Source organism: Microcebus murinus, chromosome 15 (genome assembly GCF_040939455.1).
Source record: "Microcebus murinus isolate Inina chromosome 15, M.murinus_Inina_mat1.0, whole genome shotgun sequence".
NCBI lineage: Eukaryota > Metazoa > Chordata > Mammalia > Primates > Cheirogaleidae > Microcebus > Microcebus murinus.
The window spans coordinates 25,414,821-25,424,905 of record NC_134118.1 but is presented as its reverse complement, the minus strand read 5'-3'; the positions used below and the strand labels follow the sequence as shown (position 1 = coordinate 25,424,905).

The 10,085-nt window shown below is 39.8% G+C and overlaps 1 long non-coding RNA gene across 1 annotated transcript in view; it reads left to right on the top strand.

The window, feature by feature from the left end:
• Window positions 1-627: 627 nt before the first annotated feature.
• Window positions 628-10,085, top strand: part of LOC105858701 (uncharacterized) — a 34,405-nt gene continuing 24,947 nt past the window's right edge. The window contains exons 1-2 of the long non-coding RNA XR_012923228.1: window positions 628-818; window positions 1,202-1,353. This is a non-coding gene — a long non-coding RNA (uncharacterized LOC105858701). The remainder of the gene's footprint in view (window positions 819-1,201; window positions 1,354-10,085) is intronic.

Sequence of the window (10,085 nt, the reverse complement as noted above, 5' to 3'; positions counted from 1 at the left end):
TTTGAAAGGGCAACAGATATGAACAACAGATATGAACAGGTCGGGGAATATCTGAGTGGTGTTTATTTTTTGCTTTCCATCACTTTCTGCTTTTCAGGGTGTGTTGCAGAGGGCGCAGATGAGGGGTTAGCAGGGAAAATGTTGGGGGAAGGATTGTGGCTTCTATGATTGGCTGACCTAATATAACGATCCAGAAAACCTTTTTCTAGTGGCTCAGCTTTTTCAATCTCATAGCCAGCCCACGAATTAGAAATGCAGACGAATACATAACAGGCTTGGAAAATACACGTTAAATGAATAAAATCTAAGAAAAAAGGGCGAAAGCGGCACTCATAATTAACAGAAAAAGAAGTGACAGGAAGCGACTGGGGCTGCGCAACCCTTCCAAAACTACGCCCACCGGCATCTGCACAGCACTCGGCGCCCCGCAGCCCGCCCCGCCAGCCGTTAGATTCTTCGGCTGACGTCACACGGCGGTTTTCGGCGAGGGTGGAAAGCAGCCCTAAGACTTCTGGGAAATGGAGTCTGCGCACTGTGACGACTGCGGCTCGGAGGTTTCTGGGATTGTAGTTCCCAGAGCGGGCTGCGTACCCGACCAGCCCCCTCAGTGGCGGGGGAGGAGGGGCGTGTGGTTGCTTGAGCCTCCTTCCGAGGTCACTGCCGAAGCTTGGGCTTTCTTTCGAGGCCACTTCTGCTTTGGGAGGAGGGATGGGCTCCTGCCTGCTATTAAAGACGATAAGGGACCCAGCCCGTTTTTTGAACCTCATAACGGCAGCGACTGAATCCGAAGGACTGGGTAGAAAGCTTTCTACTCCCAGGTGCGGTACATGAAAGAAAGTCCTGGAATCCAAAAGTTCCTGTCTGGAGCCCTTATTGGACAGTGTGAACGAGGGCAGTCCAGCGTATCGGGTTGGGGGTACTGCAGGGATGGAGGTGGAAACAGTACCGGGTCTTTAGTACTGTATTGTCTCTGGGAGACAGGAATCGACCAGGGAAAACAAACTTGACCTAGAACATTCCAGCCTTAGATTTGGGGAAGAAGCAGGAGAGTCACACTCATGAGGAACATATTCTAAAACTGCTGAGATCGAAACCATTTCTGATTGCTTTACCAAGGAAGATTAGGATTAAGGTAAAACCGCAAAATCCTCCCTAATTATAAAAAATGTGGCGAGTGGTGATTTTTTGTTATTTGTTTCAGAACTTCATAGAATGATATGGATTACAGAAAGAGGTGGTTAAAGGGGAGAAGAAATCAGTCTCTAAAGGGTGAAAAAAACAAGACAGCTCAGAAGAGGATCCATGAAAAGAGAGCAGCAAAAAGGAACACCTCTCTTGCTTTAGGGTAGGAATGTAAGTGAGGGACCTGTAAAGTCACTCCCACATCTGGACATCCAGACCACTTCTCCTTAGGTTCTGCTGTATGTCCCAAAGTGGTCTTTGAATTTCCACAGAAAATGCATTGCTGCCTTGGAACCATTCCTTGCTATCTCTAGAATTAACTAGAAGGGGCAGTGCAATCACCAAACTCCTTTAGGGAGCCCACTTTCCAATAATGTGTCCTGTCTTAAGAGGCATCATACAACAGAAGAATGTGAACCCAGACCCAGACTGCCTGGGTTCAAGCCCTGGCTCTGCCATTTACTTGCTATGTTGCTTTGATTGAATTACTTAACCCTCTGCTTCAGTTCTTCACGTTTATTATAGGGATAATATTATGGATGTCTTTCCTAGGGTTTTGTAAAACCTATTCAATGAGTTAATTCATGTAAAGCTTTAGAACAGTGGCTTATAGATAAACATTCAATATTAGTCCTCACTTTATTGTTATAATCGTTATTACTAAATAAGAGGATCTGAGCATTTTTGCTCTTTAAGCACCTGTATGTTTTAAATTTCTTATCAAAGTGATGATACCATTGTACACTAGCTGGGGCGACAGAGAGAGACTCTGTCTAAATTTCTTATCAAAGGAGTCCTGTGGGATAAGTGGAAATAATGGGAAAACTGAGATTCATACCAACTGACATTTAGTTGTGGAAATAAATGGCATTGCTGGGGCTAGCAGCATCATCTAGTGGATTTTTTTTTTTTTTTTTTTTTTTTACCACTGCCATGTGATGTCTCTGCTAACATTCTTCTAGCTTGTATCTATGAAGCTTTGTCAAGCCTCTTGCAGAGTGACTCTGTACACACCTTAGAATCAGGTGATTGGGGATTCAGGCAGTTACTCAATTCATTAACAAACTGACCATGGGCAGCAGATAAATTTGAGTTCTAAATTGATCTCTGTGTGTTTCAAAACATCTAAGGAGAAAGGTAAACAACATATAGGTGGGCCTTATTTTGGTCCACTCTGACAATCTTTCTCTTTGAATTAGTGCATTCAGACCACTGACTTTCAAAATGATTATTGATATAGTTGGATTAATATCTATCATCTTTGTTAACTGTCTTCTATTTGTTGCCCTTGTTTTTGTCCCTGTTTTTCTCTACCATTCTTTTTCTGTCTGTTGTAGTTTTAATTGAGCATCTTATATGATTATATTAATATTTTCTCTCCTCTGTTAGCATATCAACTGTACTTGGTTTTTTTCCCCCCTTTTTTAGTGGTTACTCTAGGGTTCACCATATACCTTTTCAAGTAATCCAAGTCCATTTTCAAATAACACTATACTCCTTCACAAGTAGTGCAAATACACACACATACATATGCATCCCTAAGCATACATAATTGAATATATTGTTGCTATTATTATTTTGAACAATCTGTTATCTCAATTAAAAATAAGTATTTATTTTACCTTCACTTATCTCTTTCTGATGCTCTTCCTTTCTTTTTGTAGGTCTAAGTTTCTGACCTATATCATTTTTCTTCTCCAAAGAGCTTCTTTTAACATTTCTTGCAAGGCAGTTCTACTGGCATCAAATTCCCTCAATTATTGTTGATCTGATAAAATCTTTATTGCTCCTTCAATTTTGAAAGGCCATTTCATAAAATACAGAATTCTAGGCTAGTGGGTTTTTCCTCTCAACACTTTAAATATTTCACTCTACTCTCTACTTGTCTTCATGGTTTCTGAGGAGAACTTGGATGTAATTCTTATCTTTGCTTCTCTATTAGTAAGTGTTGTATTCCTCTGACAACTTTCAGGAATTTTTCTTTACCTTTGATTTTCTGTAGCTTGAAAATGATATGCCTAGATGTAGGGTTTTTTGTGAAATTTATTCTGCTTGGTGTTTTCTGAGCTTCCTGGATTTGTGGTTTGGTGTCTGATATTAATTTGGAGAACTCTTCAGTAAGTATTGTTTCAGATATTTTTTTCTGTTCCTGTCTTCTTTCTTTTCTGTATTCACATTATATGTATGTTACACCTTTTGGAGTTATCCCACAATTCTTGGATATTGTGTTCTATATTTTTCAGTCTTTGTCTGTTTGCTTCTTAGTTTTAAGTTTCTATTTAGATATCCTAAGGTCAAACATTATTTTCTCATCTGTGTCCAGTCCATTAATAATCCCATCAAAGGCATTCCTCATTTCTGCATGTTTTGATCTCTAGCATTTTTTTTGAGTTTTTTTCTTAGAATTTCCATCTCTCTCCTTAAATTGTCCATTTCTTCTTGAATGCTGTCTACTTTATCCATTAGAGCCCTTAGCTTATTAATCACAGTTGCTCTAAATTCCTGTTTTGGGAATTCCAACATCCCTGCCATATCTGAGTCTGGTTTTGATACTTGCTCTGTCTCTTCGAACTGTGTTTTTTGCCTTTTAGAATGTTTTGTGATTTTTTTCCCTGATAGCTAGCATGATTTACTCACCACTGATTCCTGCAGAGGTTTCAGCTTGTGGGTTTCTTTTCTGGTAAACTGGGATTCTCTATAGCCTTTCAATCTCTCCAATTTTGTGGCCATGTGACTTCACTTCTCTTATAGAATTAAGAAGAGTTGTTGCATTTTTAGTTTTTTTTTAGCTTTTTACTAAGGGCAGAAAGGCTACTTCTAAGCTTCTTATATTTTAGACCAGAAAAACCACCTACTATTCTTCATTGTGTAAGTCTGTCCCATGTACTATAGGTTGTCTAGTTTTCCTGGCCCCTGTCCACTAAATATAAGACCCATTTCCCTCACCATCATTGTGACAAAAAGTCTCCTTCCCTCAAACTTCCAAAACACAACCTCAACAGTGAGTACTGATCCTGCTAAGACCCCTGCTTTATTTGACAATGTTCTTCATACCTTCTTAAAACTCCGATATTCAATAATGCCTGAATTTTGTTGGAAGCTCTGCTTATGTATCTCATACTTACGAAGTCTTTCAGAGGAAATTTATTGCTCTTGTCATTTCTTACTGTAGATCCGAGTTTCTGACCTATATAATTTTCCTTCTCCAAGGAACTTCTTTTAACAGTTCTTACAAGGCAGTTCTACTGGCAACAGTTTTTCTGATTCATTTCCCATGTTTGTGTCTGTTTTATACTTTTTCACTGCACCTTTTCTCCTTATGTCAGAAATAACTCCAGGTGTTACTAAGATTCTTTCACACAGTTCTTCAGAAATCTATCATTGTCCTAGGTTCTTCAGCCCATTCTAGGTTGATGAATCTCATATCTTCATTGCCAGCCTTGGCCTCTCAACCTCCAGAAATGGGATTCCAGTAAAAAATTCAAAAGGGGCATGCTAATGGGAAAACTGAAAGATTGTTGGCAAGTAGGATTGATAGGAAGCAGAAATTATCAATATATTATGAAGAAATAAGGTCTTAGGTTGAGGTGGTAATAGTGAGTACATCCTAAAAGAAAGTCTATAATTGATGTCAAACTATTTCTATCATTTTCTGTTTATTTTTCTGGTAGTTTCTCATGTTTATAGACCTTTATTCTGTTCAAATTTCTCACTTGTCACTTCATTCAATGAATTTTTTTCATTGTTTCTGTACTGCACATTGGATCTATATAAATGCCCTCCACCTTGTTTTTCATCTCAGACTACAAAATCATATTTTACACCTGACCAATTTTTATTCACGTTCAATTTCATTGTTTTATCCACTTTACTTGTACCAAACCTCACATACACACACACACACACACACACACACACTCTCACACTCACTTTTTCCCCTTTAGACTGGGAAACTTGGCCTACAATCAGGAATTCAACTCAAAATCAGGATATTTCTAAAAAGAATCATCCCTAGAAGCATTAGAGAGAAGACACACAACAAATGCCTTGGAACACAAAATTGGGCAAAGTCTGAAAACAAGGGAAGATTAAAGTGACAGTAGACAAACCATAAAACAAATTGAGACAAGTTATAAAAACTCCTAAGGAAATCTTGACTAGTGTGAGAAACTTTTTTAAAAAACATTTGGGTGGAACTTTTTGTCTACCAAATTAGGATTAGATTCAAGGCCTAACACACAGCAATAAATTTCCTCTGAAAGACTTCGTAAGTATGAGATACATAAGCAGAGCTTCCAACAAAATTCAGGCATTATTGAATATCGGAGGATCTCTACATATGATAATTCTTTTAGATTTAAAGGATGTGGTACAAATTTTAATCAGAATTCAGTCTTTTTTTTTTTTGAGACAGTTTTGCTTTGTTGCCCAGGCTAGAGTACAGTGGCGTCAGCCTAGCTCACAGCAACCTCAAATTCCTGGGCTCAAGCGATTCTCCTGCCTTCAGCCTCCTGAGTAGCTGGGACTATAGGTGTGCACCACCACATCTGGCTATTTTTTTCTATTTTTAGTAGAGACGGGATCTCACTCTTGTTCAGTCTAGTCTCAAACCTCAAGTGATCCTCTCACCTTGGCCTCCCAGCAGAATTCAGTCTTTACCAAATATCCAAAAATTCACATTCGGGAGAAACCGTAAATATCATGTATGTGGAAAAACATTTGCATGAAACTTAGTCCTTAGTAAACATCAAAAAAAATTCATATAGGAATGAAATTTTACGTGTGTACTGAATGTGGCAAAGCCTTTGGTTAACAGTCTGTTCTTAGCTGGGCACAGTGGCTCACGCCTGTAATCCTAGCACTCTGGGAGGTTGAAGTGGGAGGATTGCTCGAGGTCAGGAGTCCAAGACCAGCCTGAATGAGAGCAAGACCCCATCTCTACTAAAAATAGAAAGAAATTAGCTGGGCAACTAAAAATATATAGAAAAAATTAGCCGGGCATGGTGGTGAATGCCTGTAATCCTAGCAACTTGGGAGTCTAAGGCAGGAAGATTGCGTAAGCCCAGGAGTTTGAGGTTGCTGTGAGCTAGGCTGATCCCATGGCACTCTAGCCTGGGCAACAGAGTGAGACTCTGTCTCCAAAAAAAAGAAAAAAGTCTATTTTTACTGAATATCAGAAAATTCATTCTGGTGAAAAATCCTATAAATATAGTGACTGTGGGAAAGCATTCATTTATCATATTTCCTTTATTCAGCACCAACAAATTCACACTGGAGAGAAACCTTATGAATGGAATTAATATAAGAAATCTTTCAGCCAAAGAACATACCATATTCAGCATCAGAAAATGCACATGAAAGATAAACCCTACAAAAATGTAATCAATGTGGATCAGTAAACTTTAGCCAGAGACAATACCTCAATCAACATAAAAGAATCCATACTGGAAAAAACCTTATGAATGTACTGAATGTGAGAAAGCCTTTGGTTGCTGGTCAAACCTTAACATCAGAAAAGTCATACTGTTGAGAGACTGTATAAATGTAATGAATGGGGGAAAGCCTTTGGCCATCATTCTTATCAGATAGCACATACATGATGTCAGAATTCATATTCAAGAAAAGCCCTATGAATGCTTTGAATATAGATGTGCCTTCAGTGACTGCTCCACATATATTCACCACCAGAGAATTCATACTGAAGAAAATCACTACATTTGTAATGATGTGTGAAGGCCTTCAGCCAAACAAATTACTTTATGCAGCATCAGAGAATTCATACCAAAGAAACCTTATGGCTGCAATGAATGTAGAAAAAGCTTCAACTATGATTCATCTCTTTCTCAGCATCAAAGAATTCATAATACATAGAAATGTTAGAATAATTAATAATAGAATAATTAAGTGTAATTAAACCTATAGTTGCTGGCCAGAACTAAGTCAAAAGAGCCCACCCACACAGTTAGGTCCATGTATTTTCTAATCCAAGAGTTATTTACAAATTCAGTTAAAGTAATTTTTTAACCAGGATGAGAGACTTTCCCAGCACTAGTGACTTGTGCCCTGTCAGCCTCTAATAAAACTGAAAAGATTTGGCAACTTTTGTTGCCATCTAATCCCCGTAATACCAGTGCATAAAGCCTCCAGTTCTCCAGAGTGATGGAGGGAACTCAGCCTCTGCCTCAGTCCTATTTGTTCTTGAGGTGGGTAAGGCCTGGGTAGAGAGGTAGTGTTGAAGGTGTTAGATTAATACTACTCCAAACTGAAAGGGGTCTAGGCCCTTTTGGTCTTTTTTGTTTTGTTTGTTCACAGTAAATTCCAAAGCTGGCCAGGGATTTTCTCCTGCCACAGTCTGGATTTTTAAATTTTGTGGGCTTCTCCTGGTCTGATAGTAAGATAGAATTTCCTTCATGGGAAAAACATCAATCTCCTCTTTGGAGACCTCTGCTGTAAATGCCAGGTCCATATGGTTCTACAGTCTGGACCTTTAATTGGTTTCTTTTTTCACCCTTAGCCCAAAGGACATATTTACCTTATTCTGTGTCCAGGCTTTCATTCTGGGGACCTTATTGCCCAGTAGCTGAATAGTTTTCCAGAGGTTATTTCTAGGGTGCAAGAGAAAGTTCTATTGATACCACTAGTCAGGTGATGCCAATTAAGCAAATGAGTCAATATGACCATGGGTGACTATCTCATCTGGATATTCATGTTTTCTATTGTAAACTAGGTTGGGGTTACAGTCCCCATGGGTGCTTATCAAATGACAGAAACTCTTCTCTGTTAGACTCATTTCAATATGGATTTATTAATAAAGACCCACTGCAACAAGCCCTGATAGATTTTGTCTTGTTCATGTCATCATAGAAGCTTACTCATGGCCAGGGTGGATTCAAGCATGAAGCCAATTGTTTGGTGACTGAGAAATTCCATTCCTTCTCATCCAGCAAAACTTGTGTGGTTTCTAATTTGCCACTCTCCAAATTTCTGTAGTCTCAATGGACTTTTTCCCAAGCCTCTCTCTAATTTCCTTCATTTCCTGCTTGTTGTAAGAGCAAACTACAGTATATGTCTGAGTCACCAATTGCCCTTGATCATCAGGAACTATTCTATGTGTAATTACAGCCTTCAATTGGATGAAATTCGTTGGTCTCAGTGGCACAGAAAGGTAAGCAACAACCATGGAATGCTTTAAAAAAAAATAAAGCAAGCTTTATGAGATCTTCCTTCCTTTAACTCTAAACACCAAAGTTTCAGAGACTACAAGTCAAGGGCTACTGTCCCTCTTGTCAATGAACCAGATCTACTACAGCCCATTAGGATCCTGTTCTATACCTGACTGGCTGACGCAAGGGATCTCAGCTATCTTTTTCCCAAAAGGGCATTGTGACCTTATCAGCCTCTGGAAGGAAGGGGTTAAACCCTAAACATCTGATGTAGTCAATCTGTCCGGAGTAAGTGGGACCAAGGACCTGTGTAGTGTGACCTCTTACCATAAACCAAAAGCCCAACTTTTGCAGAAGTTACAACTTTTGTATTAGAAACATCTTTATTTTGTAAAAGAAGTTTTTCTTTGATTGCCAGTGGGATTCAGTGTTGTGAATCCATTTACGTTATTTCCAAGAAACTTAGCAATCAGGCTCTGAATTTTGTTGAGACTTATCAGTTTTTTATGCTGGCAGGCAGCCAAGGCCATTGAGACTATGACTTTTAACTTGCAACCAATAAGTCATCATAAACTTTGTCCATTAGAGGAATTTCTTCTAACACTTGCATGAACACATGCAATTCAAGCATGTAACACATTTTAATGCCTTTTACACATTTTTACAAAAGTATATACAGTGAATCCACCCAGAGGGACCCAGTCTCCCTGGACTAGTGGCACCATCCCCATCACCCCAGTAGATGCCTTGGACCAACCCTGGCTCTGTGGCTGGTTGTCAGACCTCCTTGCTTCCTGAGGCCTGATCAGCCAGCTACAAGTCCAATGCCTGGGTGGAACATGCCGAGGATCCTTACCAGATCCTCTTGAACTCCACAACTTCCACAACTGCCAGCTTTCCTGCTGAAGGATGCACTAATGGCAAGTTCTGAATGATCCTATCAAACACACTTGCCCACTGTTTTTTCCAAAAGGAAAAGCAGAGAACAGAGCTCCTTGTCTCCACTCAAAATAGTGGAGCATTCTTCCCAGGCTGCTGGGGCCTGTAGGCTAAAGTGTGTGAACTAAAAATCTTAAAGCTTCCCCCCACAGGCTGACTGAATAGACCCTTTCCTGGCTAAGAGGATACCCTAAAACTGAGTTGCCAAGACAGGGAGCTCAGATAAGCCTTATCAAGCCCCCTACCCTTCTTGTAGATATTCTTTGTAACTCAGTAACAGGCCTAAGGCTATACAAGACAAACCTGCAGGTCCTTGATTTGCACAATAACTATATGGCTGGTAGTTTATCTCTGATTAACAGACTTCCTTATTTTAACTTGAAACATTCCAAGTCTTTAGACCAGGTGTCCTCAAACTACTGCCTGCGGGCCACATGCGGCCCGCCCAGGACATTTATCCGGCCCACAGTGTTTTTTGCCATGGCTGCCTGTCCTGCTCAGCAGACAACTTGTCCCGGGCCCACAGTGCGCATGTGCGGAATGTGCACCGCTCTCGAATGGCCCTCCAATGGTCTGAGGGACAGTGAACTGGCCCCCTGTTTAAAAAGTTTGAGGACCCCTGCTTTAGACAAAGCTTCATTTCTTTAAACCAATTACAAGTCAAAGTCTTTAAACCCACCTATAATCTGTAAGGCCCCCACACCCCTTTGAGAAGTCCCACCTTTTTGAGCCAAACCAATGTACGCCTTCCATGTATTGATTTAAGACTTTATCTGTAATTCCTGTCTCCCTGAAATGTAT